The sequence below is a fragment of the Phascolarctos cinereus genome, unplaced genomic scaffold (genome assembly GCF_003287225.1).
Source record: "Phascolarctos cinereus isolate Bilbo 61053 unplaced genomic scaffold, phaCin_HiC Scaffold_2;HRSCAF=192, whole genome shotgun sequence".
NCBI classification, from domain to species: domain Eukaryota; kingdom Metazoa; phylum Chordata; class Mammalia; order Diprotodontia; family Phascolarctidae; genus Phascolarctos; species Phascolarctos cinereus.
The window spans coordinates 210,087,943-210,105,297 of record NW_027555625.1 but is presented as its reverse complement, the minus strand read 5'-3'; positions in this window follow the sequence as shown (position 1 = coordinate 210,105,297).

The following is a 17,355-nucleotide window of genomic DNA, read 5'->3' as shown; positions in this document are numbered from 1 at the left end:
TAATTTATGGAGAATTGTCATTTTTTATTATATTGTCTTGGTGTACCCATACGCAATTAACATTTATCTGGCTTTTTAAATTTGTATTTATTTATGTGAAGTGTATTTTGTAATTGTGTAGCTATGGTCCCTGGGCTTGCCTTAAACCCAATTCACTCTGGAGCTCATGGATTGGACGACATTAGGTTCTGTCCCAAGCACCATTTAATGGTTATTTTTTGGGCCCTCCTGGCTCAGATAGAATATAAATAGTAACTGCTTCTTTTGACCAGCAACCTTTAGGGTGTTGCCCTACCAATTTGATTTATTATTATTGTTATTAAATGGGCCATCACTTAAGTCATTTCTTAAAGAAGCCTATTCACTGAGTGGGCATTGCCTTACTTGAAGTGAGAACTTAAAAAAACCTTAGCTTGAAAGGGCCAGGATCTCCCATTGCATCCTGGGCCTTCTTCGGTCATCCTGATGAATATCAGTCCACTGGACCCAGATGACTCTGGAAGAGAAAGCAAGGCAGGTAACTTGCACAGACCTCCCTCCCTCAGATCAAAGTCAATTGCAAGTCATGTCATCATCTCCCTGATGTCATGGTCTTCTTTGAGAATGAAGGCCAAACCACAACCTGCCAGGAAGGCATCCAAGGATTATGTATTGCCTGCAGATATCTTAAATGGAATTTCTTTTTCTTTTACTTCTTGAAGGGTGTTGTTGGCACTGTATGGAAATGTTGATGATTTATGTGGGTTTACTTTATAATTAGAAAATTTATTAAAATTTTTTTAGTTGATTTCTTAGGACTTTCAAGGTATACCATAATATCTCCTGCAAAGAATCAAAGTTTTTTTTCCTCATTGACTACTCTTACTCCTTATTCCTTCCATCACTTTTTTCTTATTTTGTTGCTGTAGCTAACATTTTAATATAATATTGACTAAGAGTTGTGATAATGGAAAGTCTTGCTTCGTTACTAATATAATTTGGAAGTCTTCTAGTTTATCCCTGTTATAGATAATGCTTGCTCTTGGTTTTAAACAGATACTAAATATTATTGTAAGAAAGGCTACATTTATTCCCGTGATTTCTCATATTTTTTTTTAAATTGGAATGGGTGTTATATCTTATTAAAGACTTTTTTGTATTTATTGATATAATAATATGATTTCTTTTTTTCACTTATGGATATCATGATCAATTATGCTGATAGATTTTTTTTTTTAATCTTGAACCTGCCTTGCCTCCCTGGCATAAATCACATTTGCTTATATAGTATGATCTTTGTGATATATCACTGTCATCTTCTTGCTAGTATTTTATTTAAAATTTCATCAATGTTTTATTATGGAAAAGGGGTCATAGCTTTCTTTCCCTCTTTTTGCTCTCCCTATTTTAGATATCAAAACCACATTTTCTCATAGGATGAATTTTGTATGATTCCTTCTTTACCTATTTTTTTCTTCCCAATAATTTTTAAAATATTGAAATTAATTGCTCTCAAAGTATTTGGTAGAATTCTCTTGTGAATCCATCTGGTCCTGGGGATTTTTATTAGAGATCTCATTTATGGTTAACTCAATTTCTTTTTCTAATATAAGGCTGTTTATGCATTCTTTCCCCATTCTGTGAATCTGGACAATTTATATTTTTTTGGGGGGGAAAATAGGCCCAAATAATTACTTTAAATTCTTCTTTACTGTTGAAGTATTTACACTTTTCATTTTTGATATTGATAATTTGGTTTACCTCTTTTTTTTTTTTAAAATCAGTTTAACCAAATTACTTTTTGGGTTTTCATAAAACCAGCTCTTAGTTTTATTTATTTCAGTATCTTTTTTATTAACTTTCATCTTTTATTAATCTCTCCTCTGATTTTCAGGATCTATATTTTTGTTTAATTATGAATTTTTAATTAGTTGTTTTTCTACTTTAAAAAAAATGTGCCCAATTCATTTCCCTCTAAATAGTATTTGGCTACATCTCACAAATTTTGGTATGTTGTCTCATTGCTGTCATTTATTTTAATGGATTTATTGATTTTCTCTATCATTTTTTCTTTGACATACTTATTCTTTAGTATAAATTATTTTGTTTTAAATTCATTTTAATCTATTATTGAATGTAATTTTCTTTTATTATGGCATAAAAGGGTGCAATTAATATTTCTCCTTTTCTGCATTAATTTCTCAGATTTTTATGTCCTAATACATGGTCAGTATTTGTGAAAATTCCATGTACAGCTGAGAATAAGATATACTTCCTTCTATTCTGATTCCATTTTCTCCATAAGTCTATCATTTGCAACTTTTCTAAAATTCTATTCATCTCCTTTTTTTTTTTTTGGTTATTTTATGCCTAGGTATAACTCCTTCTGAGAGGGGAAATTGATGTTCCACGCTAGAATAGTTTTACTCTCTATTTCTTCTTGTAACTCATTTCACTTTTTCTTTAAGAATTTGGATACTATGCTATTTGGTGTAGTTATATTTAGTATTAATATTACTTCACTTTCACTGGTACTTTTTTTTGGCAGAATATGGTTTTCTCTGTCTCTTTTAATTAGGTGGTTTTTTTTGCTTTTGTTTTGTTTGAGATCATGATGGATAACTTTGTCTTCTTTTTAAACACAGCTGATGCATAATAGAATGTGCTTCAGCTCTTTTTATTTACTCTCTGTGTTTCTTCATCAAGCATATTTCTTGTATACAGCATATTATTGGATTATGGTTTCTAATGTATTCTATTATACATTTCTGTTTAACGTGTGATTGCATCTCATTCACATTCACCATTATGATTACTATATATTTCTCTCTATTCTTTTTTTTTCCTTCTCTCTCACTTTTTCCTCCATTTTTCCTTCAAAGTCTGGTTTTCTTCTGTTCATTGCCTCCTTTAATGCTACTTCTATTTTATCACCCTCTTTCACTTATCACCTTTCTGTCTTCTCTTTTGAATAAAAGAGATTTCCATACCGAACTGAGTGTGTTTATGTATTTTTCTCTCTTTGAACTAATTTCAGTTAGTGTGAAGTTCAAGTGTTGACAGTCACTACTTTCTCCCCTTCTCCCTTCTTCTGTAAAAGCTCTTCCTTATGGTCTTCTTGCATCGGAGATAGTTTTCTCAATTCTTCCTCTCCCTTACCATTTTTGCAAAGCATCTCTCTTTATCATCCCTTTATGTGATCACTTCAATATAATTGGTTCACATCCATGTTCAGTCAGTCGTGTCTGACTCTTTGTGACCCCATTTGGCAAAGAGACTGAAGTGGTTTGCCATTGCCTTCTCTAACTCATTTTACAGAAGAGGAAACAGAGGCAAACAGGGTTAAGTGACTTTCCCAGGGTCACATAGCTAGGAAGTATCTGAGGCCAGATTTGAACTCAGCAAAATGATGCCAGGCCAAGAACTTTATACACTGTACCACCTTGCTGCTCAAACATCCACCCTCAACTATGTAAACTTCTTTGTAAATACTCTAACATGACAAAGTTTTTTTTTTATGAGTTACGTGTATCTTGCTTCCATAGAAACATTTAACCTATTAAGTTTCTTTTGTGTTTTCTCTATTTTTAAAAATCTTTTCTTGCTTTTGTTTAGTCTTCTGGTTGAATGTCAAATTTTATATTCAGCTCTGGTCTGTTCATCAGGAATGCTTGAAAGTCTTCTCTTTCATCAGTTGCTCATGGGTATGCTGAGGTACTATAATAAAAATGACTTTATATGTTTTATATTACATATATATATATATATAATAAAATAATTTATATATTCAGTGCTATACCAACCAATAATAAAAATAATTATTTTGTACAGCTAGAAAAAAAAAACAATAACAGAATTCATTTGGGAGAATAAAAGATCCAGAATATCCAGGGAATTAAAGAAAGGAAATGCAAGGGAAGGTGGCCTAGATATCCCAGATCTAAAATTGTATCATAAGGTGGCAGTCGTGAAAACTACTTAGTACTGTCTAAGAAATAAAGTGATGTATCAGTGGAATAGGTTAGCTACCAAGACACAATATTCAATGATTATAGTAATTTACTTTGATAAATGCAAAGTCTCCAGCTTCTGGGATATGAGCTCACTATTTGACAAAAACTGCTAGGAAAACTAGAAAATAGTATGGCAGAAACTAGGCATAAAGCAACATCTTACACTGTATATAAAGATAAACTCAAAATGGGTACAAGATTTACACATAAAGGGTGATACCATAAGTAAATTAGGAGAGTAAAGAATAGTTGACCTGTCAGATATATGAGGGAGGAAAGAATTTATGATAAAACAAGAGATAGAGGAGGGACAGAGCCAAGATGGAGTAAAAGCAGTGACTTGCTTGAATTCTCCCTCAAACCCCTCCAAATACCTGTAAAAATGGCTTTAAACAAATTCTAGAGCAGCAGATCCCACAAAAAGACAGAGTGAAACAAATTTCCAGCCCAAGACAACTGGATGGTTGATTGGAAAGGTCTATTGAGCAGGGCTGGCAGAGGAATGCAGTTCAGCATGGGCTAGCCTATTTTTTAAAGTGTTATTTTCTTCAGTATTTTTTGGGGTCTCCTTATCAAGCTGTTGCCTTGTTTTTCATGATTTTCTTGCATCACTCTCATTTCTCTTCCCAGTTTTTCCTCTAATTCTCTTACTTGCTTCTCAAAATCCTATTTGAACTCTTCCACAGCCTGGGACCAATTCGTATTTTTCCTGGAGGCTTTGGATGTAGGAGCTTTGACATTGTTTTCTTCTGCTTATATATTTTGATCTTCTTTGTCACCAAAGAAAGATTTTATGGTCTGACATTTGTTTTAGCAGTTTGCTCATGTTCCCAGACAATTTCTTGAGTTTTAAACTCTTTGTTAAGGTAGGAGTCTGCATCCAGTGTGGAGGATGTACTCTAAGGTTCAGGAGTTTTGTGCAGCTATTTTCAGAGATACTTCTGGGGACCTGTAAATTTTCCATTCTTCCAAGGTAGTATAATCAAGGGTGAGGTGTTTACTCCTTTCCTGGCCTGTGCTCTGGTCTATGAGTGACCACAAGCACTCTTTTCTGCCTCAGAACTGTGAGAAGGATTCCCATTCTATGGCCACTACGAGCTCCACCTCGTCAGCGCTCCTCTTTGCCCCAGGACCACCACTCAGAATTGCAACCCAGATCCAAGCACAGGAAAAGCAAGAGAATCCTGCTTCAGCATCAGCAAAGAGATCCCTGCAATCCCCCTTTCATCAGCCACTTGATTCCCCCTCAGTCTGTGTGCCAAGAGCTAGGGAAGCAGCTGCTGCCCTGGGGCTTCTCTGGACTGGGTCTTGGACTGAGCTCCTCTCTCACCACAGTCCTACAGACTTTTCCTCCTGACCTTCTTAGCTGTCTTTGGTATTTGTAGGTTGAGAAGTCTGGAAACCACCACAGCTGCCCTTGATTCAGTCTGTTGAGGCCTGCTTCAGGTTTGCTGAGACCTGGGCTTTGCCTGTGTGCCCACACTAAACTGTACTCCTCTCCCAGCCTATTACAATAGACCTTTCTAATCATCCAAGTTGTCTTGGGTTGGAAATTTGTCTTTTTGTGGGTTTTCTGGACTGGAATCTGTTAGAGCCATTTTTACAGTTATTTGGAGGGGTTTGGGGGAGAGTTCAAGCAAGTCACTGCTTTTACTCTGCCATCTTGACTCTGCCCTCTGAACTATTTTCTAGATTAGTTGTTTTGCTAATGACATATTTTACATTTTCTCCTATTTGTTTTTATTTATTTGTCTTTCCTTTATTGTATTTTGAGGTCTCATGAAATCATTAGCTCCCATTTACCCACTTATATATATATTTTTTAATTTTTAGGCAATTGGGGTTAAGTGATTTGTCCAGGGTCACACAGTTAGTAAGTGTCAAGTGATTGGTCTGAGGCCAGATTTGAACTCAGGTCCCCTGATTTCAGGGCTGGTGCTCTATTCACTGTGCCACCTAGCTGCCCCCCTACTTATAATTTTTAAGGAATTATTTTATCCAGTGAGGTTTTTTTTTTTTTTTTTACTTTTCCTGCCCCCCACCTCCATTTTGTCAGCTTTTCTTTTAAGGAGTTTTTTTTTTCTTCACATAATTTTTGTATCTCTTTTAGAATTTGGCCAATTTGTTGTTTTTTTTTTTAAGTATAATTCTCTTCAGTGTTTTGTGCTTCTATTACCAAGCTGTCAATTCTTTTTTCATGATTTTATTGAATTACTTTTTTATTTTTCCCAATTTTTCTTCTACTCTTATCTCCTTTAGCTTTTTAAAGAGTTTTTGTTGGGCTAACTTGCATTTTCTTTGATGCTTTGCTTTTAGTTGTTTTCACACTTTTGTTTTCTTCTGAGTTTTTGTCCTGATATTCTCTACCATCATAGTAACTTTTTAAAGGTCGGGTTTTTAATTTTTTGTTGTTTACTCATTTTTAAAGACTATTTCTTGATTTTGAACTTTATGTTAAAATTGGGCTCTGTGTATCTATGAGTGGGGAGAAACTCATTAAATTTTCCTGCTTTTTGAGATGCTATTTTCAGAACTAGCTCCTTGGCTCTATAATGTTTTGGTGCTTCCAATGTAGTGTATTCTTGCAAAAGATGTGGTCACTCTTCTCCTGGTCCATAATCTAGCCTTAAACCAAGAAGTGGCCTTGTTCCTTTGTAGCTGTAAGTGCCAGTACTCTGCTTGGCTGTAAAACTGCAACCAGGACTCATTTTCTTTTGACTTAGCAAAAGTGCTACTCTCTTCCCTGGAAGTACAACATGGAACCTCACATGGGATTTGCCAGTTAGTGCTCAGTCCTGTGCCCAATGTCAACTCAGAATCCCCTGTGATCTTTTTCTGATCAATTATCAAATCCCCTTCCTGTCTCTAGTCTGAGAGCTCCTGAAACTGATTTTGCTACTGTTGCAGCTGCCTCCAAAGTTGACTGTTGGTGTTGCCCCTGTGTTAGCTATGAGTGTCCATCGACATGACTTCACAGACCTCTTCCACCGATCTCCTAAGTTGTCTTGGATTGGAAAAAAAAGTCTCATCCTGACCTTTTTTTTTTCTTTTTTATCTCTACTTCTCCAGAAATTGATTTAACATGTTTTTTCAAAGTTGTTTGGAGAGGAATGTTAGAAGAGTTGGCTGGTTTGCTGCTTCTAATCCATAATCGTTGCTCTGCCCTCATGCTTTTCTAATTGTTCCCTGTGATCCTATGTGATATTTACAGGTTTGTTTGTTTTCATCTAGTGTTGTGATTTATGTTACTCCAGAACTCAGTGTTTATAAAAATGAGTTAGAAAGCAATTAAAAAATGTGAAATCCCTCTCTAATCTAGTACTGACTTATCAGGCCAAGCTTCAGTCCCCTTACCTTATCCTAAGGAATGGCTGCTAAGTAGTGGGTACTTGGAAGTGATATCTTATCGAACTATCTTTCCCCTATACCATGCTGACAAACCCACTGGTATAAGGATTAATATCATGATCTCATTAGCAGCATCCTCTAAAAAGTTCTTGACCATGGGGGAAAAAAATCAATTAATTAATGGATATTTAACAAACACCTACTGTGCACTCAGCTCTGATCATATTTCTTTGATAATATGTCTAAGGTTAGATTTTTAATAATGTAGAATCACAGTGCCTCCAAATGTATTTGTCATTATCTGGCTCTGAACCATGTGCCGTCCCTTACTATAATTCTGTCTAAATAGTAATAACCAAGGATGCAGACTTTCTTGGTTGCCTAAAATAGAATAAATTATTACTTTAATTTAAATGTGCTGTCTATTGCTGCTCATAAATAACTAGCTTTTTTCAGAACTTACTTTCTCCTTCCAATTTTGCATGTAAAAGATCACCTCAGGTCTCTACACAGTAGATGATCATACATCATAAGTCCCTTTTGTTTCAGAGATCATCACCTTGCAGAACCTGACCACCATAAGTTATAATCCACTTGTAAATACTCAACTGCATGTATTTTTCTAGATAAGTCTAATCTGAGAAAAAACTATAGGTTCTCCATTCAGGTTCAAAGAATGTGTCAAGAAATCAAGAACAAGAGCTGTGTGATTCTTATTTTAGGGAACAACTTAAACTACTTGATTACTTCCTCTAAAATTTTATCCCAAATTCTCAGTGACATGAAAGCTATCACAAAAGAACCAAATGAGGTATGACAAAATAGAAAGTCTTTGAGTTCACATATAAGAATGTGGACTTTATTTCTCCTAGTAGAAAATTATCCTCATTAAGTTTAGTAGATTGATCATGAGGTTCAGCCAGAGCACCTCTGGAAGACAACAAACTGAATCATAGAGGGGGCAAAATGTGGGTTGATAGAAGTAGTAACCATGTCAATTAAAGTATGCAACACCTGAATTATTGAAGTTATATCTATATATGTGACAGAAAAGATATTCATTGAATAGGTGGAACGAAAACTCAAGTTCAGCTCACCAAGAAAAATCATAATCTTCAGAATTATCACATCAAATAATACATTTCAGACAGCAAGAAAGCAAATAAAATGAAGTTTAGAAAACAAATCAATTTGACATTTTGATAAACAAAGATTTTTTTTTACATAAAAAGCAGATCTTTAAAAAGATGATTGTAAGTCTTGAAGTAATTCACTGGACATTTTGCAAAAAAGAAAATATCTTAGATCATGTCTTTAAAGGGAACCAAAATAATGATAAAACCACCTGAAATCATGTGATTATCTCAATAGATGCAGAGAAATCTTTTGCCAAAATATAGGACCTATTCATATTAAAATCATTAGAGAGCATAGGTATAAATGGAGCTTTCTTCAAAATGATAACTAGTGTCTATTTTAAATCATCAACAAGCATCATCTACACTGGGAATAAATTGGAAACTTTCCCAATAAGATCAAGAGTGAAACAAGGATGCCCATTATCACCATTATTATTAAATATTATGCTAGAAATTTTGGCTTAGCAATAATGGAAGAAAAGGAAATTGAAGAATTAGAATAATCAATGAGGAAACAAAGCTAGCATTCTGCAAATGATATGATGGTATGCTTGGAGCATCCTAGACAATCAACTAAAGAACTACCTGAAATAATTAACAAATTTAACAGTCACAGGATACAAAATAAACCCACATAAATCCTCAACATTTCTATATATTACCAACAAAACTCAGCAAGAACAGACAGAAGTAATGTGACAGAAAAGGAAAATGATAAATGTTGGAGAAGTTGTGGGAAAATTGGAATACTAATGCATTGTTGGTGGAGTTGTGAACTGATCTAAGCATTCTGTAGAGCAATTTGCAACTATGCTCAAAGGGCTATAAAACTGTGCATACCTTTTGATCCACCAATACCACTACTAGGTGTGTTTCACAAAGAGATCATAAAAATGTGAAAAGGACCTACATTTATAGTGGTTACAAAAAAAATGGAAATTGAGGGAATGCCCTTCAATTGTAGAATGGCTGAACAAGTTGTTTTACATAAATGCAATAAAACACTGTTGTGCTGTAAGAAATGATGAACAGGCAGATTTCAGAAAAACCTGGAAAGACGTACATATATTGATGCTGAGTAAAGTGAGTAGAATGAGGAGAACATTGTATACAGTACTAACAGGGTTGTTCAATAATCAACTATGCTAAGCTCCTGTCAGCAACACAATGATCCAAAACAATTCCGAAAGACTCATGATAGAAAATGCTATCAATATCCAGAAAAAAGAACTAGGGAATCTGAATGCAGATCAAAGCATGTTATTTTCACATTTTTCTTTGTTTTCTTTTTCCTTTTGTTGATTTTTCTTCTTTCAAAACATCACCAAGGTGGAATTATATTTAACATGATTGCACATGTATAACCAATATCAGATTGCTTGCCATTATGGGTAAGTGGGATGGGAGGTAAGCAGGGAGGGAGAAAAATTTGAAATTCAAAATCTTATAAAAATGAATGTTGAAAACTATCTTTACATGTAATTGAACAAAAAAACCCCCATTATTTACCAGAATAAATAAATGAAAGGAAAGGAAATAAAAAGACCCAGAGTTTAGCAGGGTATACAAAATAAACATGGAACAGAAATAAAATGGGCAGGGTAAATGGGTGTTTGACACATTTAGATCTTTATTTCAATAAGATTACTTTGCTAATTTAGTGGAAAATGGACAGGATTGGAGGAAAGATTTGCAACAAGCATACCAAGCAGCAGAATGGTTCTATGTCTCATCCTCTACAAAAAGTCCATCATCTCTATCAGGATCTGGGTAATATGAGTCATCATCAGTTCTTTGAGATCATGATTGGTCATTGCATTAATAATAGTTCTTACATATCTCATTATTTGTCTTTATAATATTGTTATTATGATATAAATAGTTTTAATTCTACTCACTTTGCATTGTAAAAGTTCATAAAATATTTCTCAAGTTTTTTGAAACTGTCTTTCATTTCATGTTGCATGCTAATATTTCATTGCATTCATATAACAGAATTATAGCAATATAAGAGTAAGTAATAAAATGTTTATTTGACTAGAAATACATAAGCCTACAATTTCACAATGGGAAAGTGTGGTTTTTTTCATTATTTGATTTACTTTATTAAAAATCTGAATATTTTCTAAGAAATATTGAAAGGGAAAAGAGAATGCTAATGGACTAAACAATCCAAGGAAACAAGAAAATAGGAAAAAATCAAAACAATAGGGGAGGAGAAATAAATTAATATTTCATGGAAAAACCTGAATGTAAATCAATACTAAATCAATATCTTAGGTAGTGGAATAATACAAAAGAACTTTTCTCAGGTAGAGAAAGGAGACAGGCCCAGTGAAAGACTAGTCAAGACACAAGAGGAGAAATGGATAAAATGATTTCAGTTTCTCTCTTTACCTTTAGAGTGATGTGGAAGTACAGATAGAATATTGAGTGTGGGGACAGTCAGATCACAGAAGGAGGAATGAGAATTAGTTCTCGCCAACTTAGATTCTTAAAATCTAGCTACTGCTTATATTCGTACAATCTAGCCAATAGCTCACTAACATTCAGACTCCTTAAGAGTCTGCCCAATATGACAGACATTCTAATAAACCATGCCTTTGGCTGAAAGGTTTGTGTTGAATTCTTTCAGAATTTTTCTAATTCTTTTCTTTGTTGTGATTTTGGGGTCCCAGCACCCCAGCATCCCTAAACCTTGTCATTTTGGTGGCCTGTAGGGGAAACTGCCTAACCTGAAATTCTTCTCCAGCCAAGACTGGAAGGAACAAGAGGAGATTCTGATTCATTAAGGATGAGCCCACCATCTCCATCTGTTCTGAATTCTTTCCACTAAAGCCAATGAAATTTGTCTGAAAGAGAAGAAATAGTTCATCAAGAGCAAACTGCCAGACTTCCAAAGACCATGACATGAGGAACTGAATCTACATGTTCAGCTTTGGAATTCATGCCCAGGGACCCCTTCTGTCCTAACTGGAGGTTACTTTAGGGCTTTGATGATCAAGGCTGAGGCAGAAGTCACAATGTCAATCTGGGTCTGTCTGTTCTGAATGTGTCAAACTTGGAAGGCATGGCAGCAACAAAAATGGAGTCTTGGCTTGGACACTGTGGGGTGGCTGCCAGTGTGGGATGAACCTGGATTCAGGACAAATAAAAGAAGTTGCACCTTCACCAACACGAGCTGGGAGCCAAAAGGATAGGAAACAATTTTTGCAACCGGTGTTTCTGATAAGGGCCTCATTTCTAAAATACATAGAGAACTCAGTCAATTTTGTAAGAATGCAAGTCATTCCCCAATTGGTAAATGGTATGAACAGGAAATTTTCAGATGAAGAAATTAAAGCTATTTATAGTCACATGAAAAAAAAATGTCCTACATCACTATTGTATGGAAAAATGCAAATTAAAACAACAACTAAACCACCTCACAGCTATCAGATTGGCTGATATAACAGAAAAAGAAAATGATAAATGTTGGAGAAGATGTGAGAAAATTGTAACACTACTGCATTGTTGTTGGAGTTGTCAACTGATCCAATAATTATGGAGAAGAATCTGGAATTATGCCCAAAGGGCAGTCAAACTGTGTATATGATCCAGCTATACCATTGCTAGGTAAGTATCCCAAAGAGATCATGAAAAAGGGAAAAGGATCTACGTGCACAAAAATATTTAGAGCAGCTCTTTTTTGCAGTGACAAAGAATTAGAAATTGAAGGGATGTCCATCAATAAGGGAATGGCTGAAAAATTTGTGGTTATTAAATGTAATGGACTACTATTGTGCTATAAGAAATGATGAACAGGTGAATTTCAGAAAAAAAAACTTGGGAAGAGTTACATGAACTGTTGCTAAGTGAAGTGAGCAGAACCAGTAGAACATCGTACGAAGTAACAACATTATGCAATGATTGGCTAAGATAGACTAGCTTTTCTCAGCAATACAATGATCCAAGACAATTCCAAAAGATTCATGATGCAAAATGCTATCCACATCCAGAGAAAGAACTGTGAAGTCTGAATGCAGATCAAAACATACTATTGTCACTTTGTTTTGTTTTGTTTTCTCTTTCATGTGGTCTTTCCCTTTTGTTCTGATTCTTCTTTCACAACATGACAAATATGGAAATATGTTTAATGATTGTACATGTATAACCTATATAAGATTGCTTGTTGTCTTAGCAGGGGAGAGGAAGAAGAGAGGAAGAAAAATTTGGAACTCAGAGTCTTACAAAAATGAAGGTTACAAACTATCGTTACATAATTGGAAAAAAATCAAAATGCTATTAAGTGGGAAAAAATAAAAATTAGTTCTTGCCAAAAGAAATGAAAAACATTGTTCTGACAACATTAAGAAGTGATTCCCAAGAAGCAAGAGGGAATAAGAATACAGCCTTACAGAGAGCCTCCTTGGAGATAAAATAATTTCTACAAAATGTGATTCTGTGTCTCTGGTTCAACTTGCACTGGGAGTGGAAGGGAAGTAATTGGGAATGGAGTGAACTGAGCATGTCACAGAGAGTTGAACACAGGTTCAAAGGAGATGAAGTCATATCAAAACAGTAAGTGAAAAGGGAGAAAGCTAAGGACAGGATGAGGCCCTGGACTCAATTATAGAGTAATTCTAGCTGTGTTCCAGTGCCTCTCTTGAGAATTAGCATTCGTATGAGTAGATCCTAGAATGTCCTGAAAAGGATGAGGAGTATGAAAGGGTATGTCATGGACACATTTCTTGATTTCTTGTTATGGGCATCACAAATGAATGATAATGAAATGGAAGTGTAGATGAATAGGCAGAATAGGGAAAATTAGTCATCACACTCTTACTTAACTAGGAAAAGGATTGGTCAAATGACAGAAGGAGAGACAGAGAGAGAGAGAGAGAGAGAGAGAGAGAGAGAGAGAGAGAGAGAGCAGAGAGACAGAGAGACAGAAAGAGAGACAGGGGAGGGAAAGAGACAGAGACAGAGACAAGGAAAGAGAAAGAAAACAAAAATCAAAGTAAACTCAAGGAACTTTGTTAGGATTAGGCAGTATAACAGAAGGAAGATACTGGTGGGAAGACCTGTGACTAGAAGGCTTCCTAGAGTTCACTGAGTTCAAATGCTTTATTATACAATTGAGGTAAATTGAGGACCAGATAGATTAAGTGAATCATCCCAGGACACACAGATGAGGTGAATTTTTTTCTTGTTCTTGATGATTTTTTTTCTTGATGAGAATGTAAGGAAAAACTAAAAAATAAATGTCTAACATAGTTGGAAGAGGAGACTGGGAATTCTCTGCATACTCATGCACCATAGGATTGGAATCAATAGCCCTTAACTATACACTCAACAATCCTTCAGATGAATGTATGTAACATAATTGAAAGTCTAGGAGAATGCATATTCTCATTTTTTGTCTAGTTTTGTTTTGTTTTGAAGAGAAATTAAATAGAAATAGGTCAGAATGAGTTTTGGAAATACAAGATCTATGTATACAAGAAAGAAATGAAAACATAATTGAAGCAACACAGGAACAGATTGGAACTGGAGAGATTTTTACTTAGCTACTTCAAAGGAAGAATTCACACCTATACCTTGACCTTCTTCACTTTTCTATGCTATGTCTGTTATCCTCTGACCACTTTTTACCTTTTCCCAGATGTTCTTTTAGGTACACTAAATCTAGAGAGTTTTTACTTGGATTTGCTATGTTTTTTTGTTTCTGTTTTTGTTTTTGTTTCTGTTTTGTTTTGCTTTCCTACATATGTCCGTACACTTACACTTGCTGAGTAGAGTCCAGAAGCACCTTCTATCTTCTACCTTAAATTACTGATAAACTAACTGACTAGTCCCTTTGGGATAAAGCTGTAGTTTCTTTCCTTTCATCTCAGATTCAAAGCTATAACTAACTGAAAAATGTTAAAATTAGGCAGAAGCTACATTCATTTTTGAAAAGCAAACTTCTTTGTGGTTTCAGAGATAAGTTTTTTTTTCCTATACATCTCAAAAGGCACTGAGATGTCTTTCTGTTCATGAAGATTGTTTTCTCTCCAATTAGATGTCTCTCACCCAGGCAAACTTTGGTTTCTGACTTAAAAGATCTCTGCTATCATGAAATATATAGCCTTGTTTTCTACTGTTATGTTTATCTCAGACAAATAATTTCCACAAAATACTATACTTACAAAAGCTGTGACCTGTGCAGAATGTACCTGGTTTGAAACACAAAGATTTATTTTGAAGAATACAATTATATGTAACAGTACATTCATTTCAGATCTATTATTTTTATGCTACTATTTTCCTACCTAGTAAAAAATCTCACTGTGTCACTCAAAGTCCAATTATAAATCAAGAATTCTTCTGAGAGCCCCCAAAGAAAGGTAAGTCAGTGATTTAGATCACTCAATTGTACTATTTTAGCCTTATAAGGTGGAGAGAATGTTTAGAAAACCAGGAGTCAATTGAAATAATTCTTCTGAATTTCTTTGTACTCATCTCTCCACATTGTATCATGAGTCAACTTAGTAGGTTTAATATGTTAGAAAATAAATTGAGTAATGTATCAGGCAATAGAAGTAAGCTTTCATGTATAAGTGAACACATAGAACATAACAGAATTATAGAATCTGAGAACTGTTAGGGACCTCAGTAGTCATTTATTCCAACCTGTACATGAAATAAATCCTCCTTATGGTATATCTGACAGGTAGGCATTTATCTTGTCATTTAAAATCTTTAAGGAGAGACCATTACCCCTAAATTCAGCCCATCAAATTTTGGATAGGTTTAATTATTTTTAATTTTTTCCAATTACATTTAAGAACAATTTAAACATTTTTCAAACATTTGATTCCAAATTATCTCCCATCTTTCCTTGCTCCCTTCCTTCCTTATTGAGAAGGTCAGCACTTTGATATAGATTGTTCACGTACAGTTATACAAAACTCATTTCCATATTAGTCATGTTGTGGAAGAAAATACAGACCCTACATCCCCAATAAAACATCAAGAAAAATAAAGTTCAAAAAAAGTATATTCAATCTGTACTCAGAATTCAGCAGTTCTTTCTCTGGAGGTGGTAACATTTCTCATCATGAGATTTTTTGAATAGTGTTGGATCATTGTATTCCTGAGAATAGCCAAGTCATTTACAGTTGATTATGTAATATTTTTGTTACTGTGCAAAATGTTCTCCTGCTTCTGCTCACTTCACTTTGAATCATTTTATGTAAGTCTTTCCTGGTTTTTCTAAAAGCATTCTGCTTGTCATTTCTCACAGCTCAATAGTATTCCACCACAACCATATATTATGACTTGTTCAGCCATTCCCCAATTAATGGGTATGCCCTTAGTTTCCAATTTTTTTTTGTCACCACAAAAGAGTTGCTATAGATATTTTTATACATATATGCCCTTTTCTTTAAATATATATATATATATATATATATATATGTATATATATATATATATATATATATATATATATATATATATATATATATGTCTTTGGGATATAGACCTTGTACTAGTGTTATTGCTAAGTAAAAGGGCATGGACATTTTTACAGTTCTTTGGGCATAGTTCCAAATTGCTCTCCAGAATGGTTGGATCACTTCACAACTCAACTCTACAAACAGTATAGTAGTGTCCTAATTTTTACATATTATCTCCAATATTTTTTAGTTTACTTTTCTGTCATATTAGCCAATCTGGTAGGTTTGAGGTGGTACCTTAGAGTTGTTTTAATTTCCATTTCTCTAGTCAATAGTAATTTGATAGCTTTAATTAAGAAAATTTTCTTGAAATTAAATACAAATTGCAATTTTGAAATTTCTACTCATTTTTTCAAGCCCTGGTCTATGGAGTCAAAGCTATAATGTTTAATCTCTCTTCTATAAGGCAGCCCTTGAAATAGTCAAAGATGGCAGACATTTTCCTGTCCTGATTCTTCTCCTCATCAGGCTAAACATTCCTGATTTCTTCAACCAGTCCTCATATAACATGGATTTAAGGCTCTTAACACCCTGGTTTCCCTCCTCTTAAAGCTCCTCAGCTTATAGATCTCCTTCCTAAACTTTGTCATAAAGAACTGTTCCTCGGGAAATACTTTCGAAGAACTTACATGTTTTCAAATTCTACTGCATATATAATTTTCTCCAATTCCTGTATGTGTAAACTGAGGCTGAGAAAAGTAAAAGGTCTTGATCTAGTTCACAGGGCAAGTGAGTATCGGAGGTGGGATTTGAACCCAAGTCTCTCTGACTCTAATCCAGTACCCACTCCATTAAACTGTTCTGCCTAATTCTCTAATGTGGGAAAATGAATTTGTAAATTCAACATTGCAAAACTGATGTGATTCAGTATTATAGAGGCCAAGTAAGGGAACATGTAGAAATAATGGAAATTGTTTCCTCATCTGTGGAATAAGGATATTGAATTAGATGATCCCCAAGCCCCTTAACTTTCTTTAACCCATGGTTCAGGACCTTATGCATTAGCTCCCAGGGACTAGTTCCAATTTTGAAGTCCAATTAATGAGAATTTTAAAATGTCTGGGCCCCACTCAGTGTTTAGCCCCTAGGATATATGAATTTAGTTCCTATCTCTATAAAAAGCTCCTTTGCTCCCTGGTACTTCTGCAATCAGAGAAACATACAAAATATTAAACAAAGATCAGGTTTATTAAAACAATATTGGTAAGAAGTAACAAATCTCTGTTTACTTTTCTAGATTCTACTTTAGTGACAGGAGATCATATTACTAATTCATGGTCAAAAGATCTGCCTTACTTAGTATCACAGAATCATAATTAGAATTGAAAAAGATTTTAAAGGTCATCTAGTCCAACTCATTAATTTTTAATACGTGGAAACCAAGTCAGAGAGTGA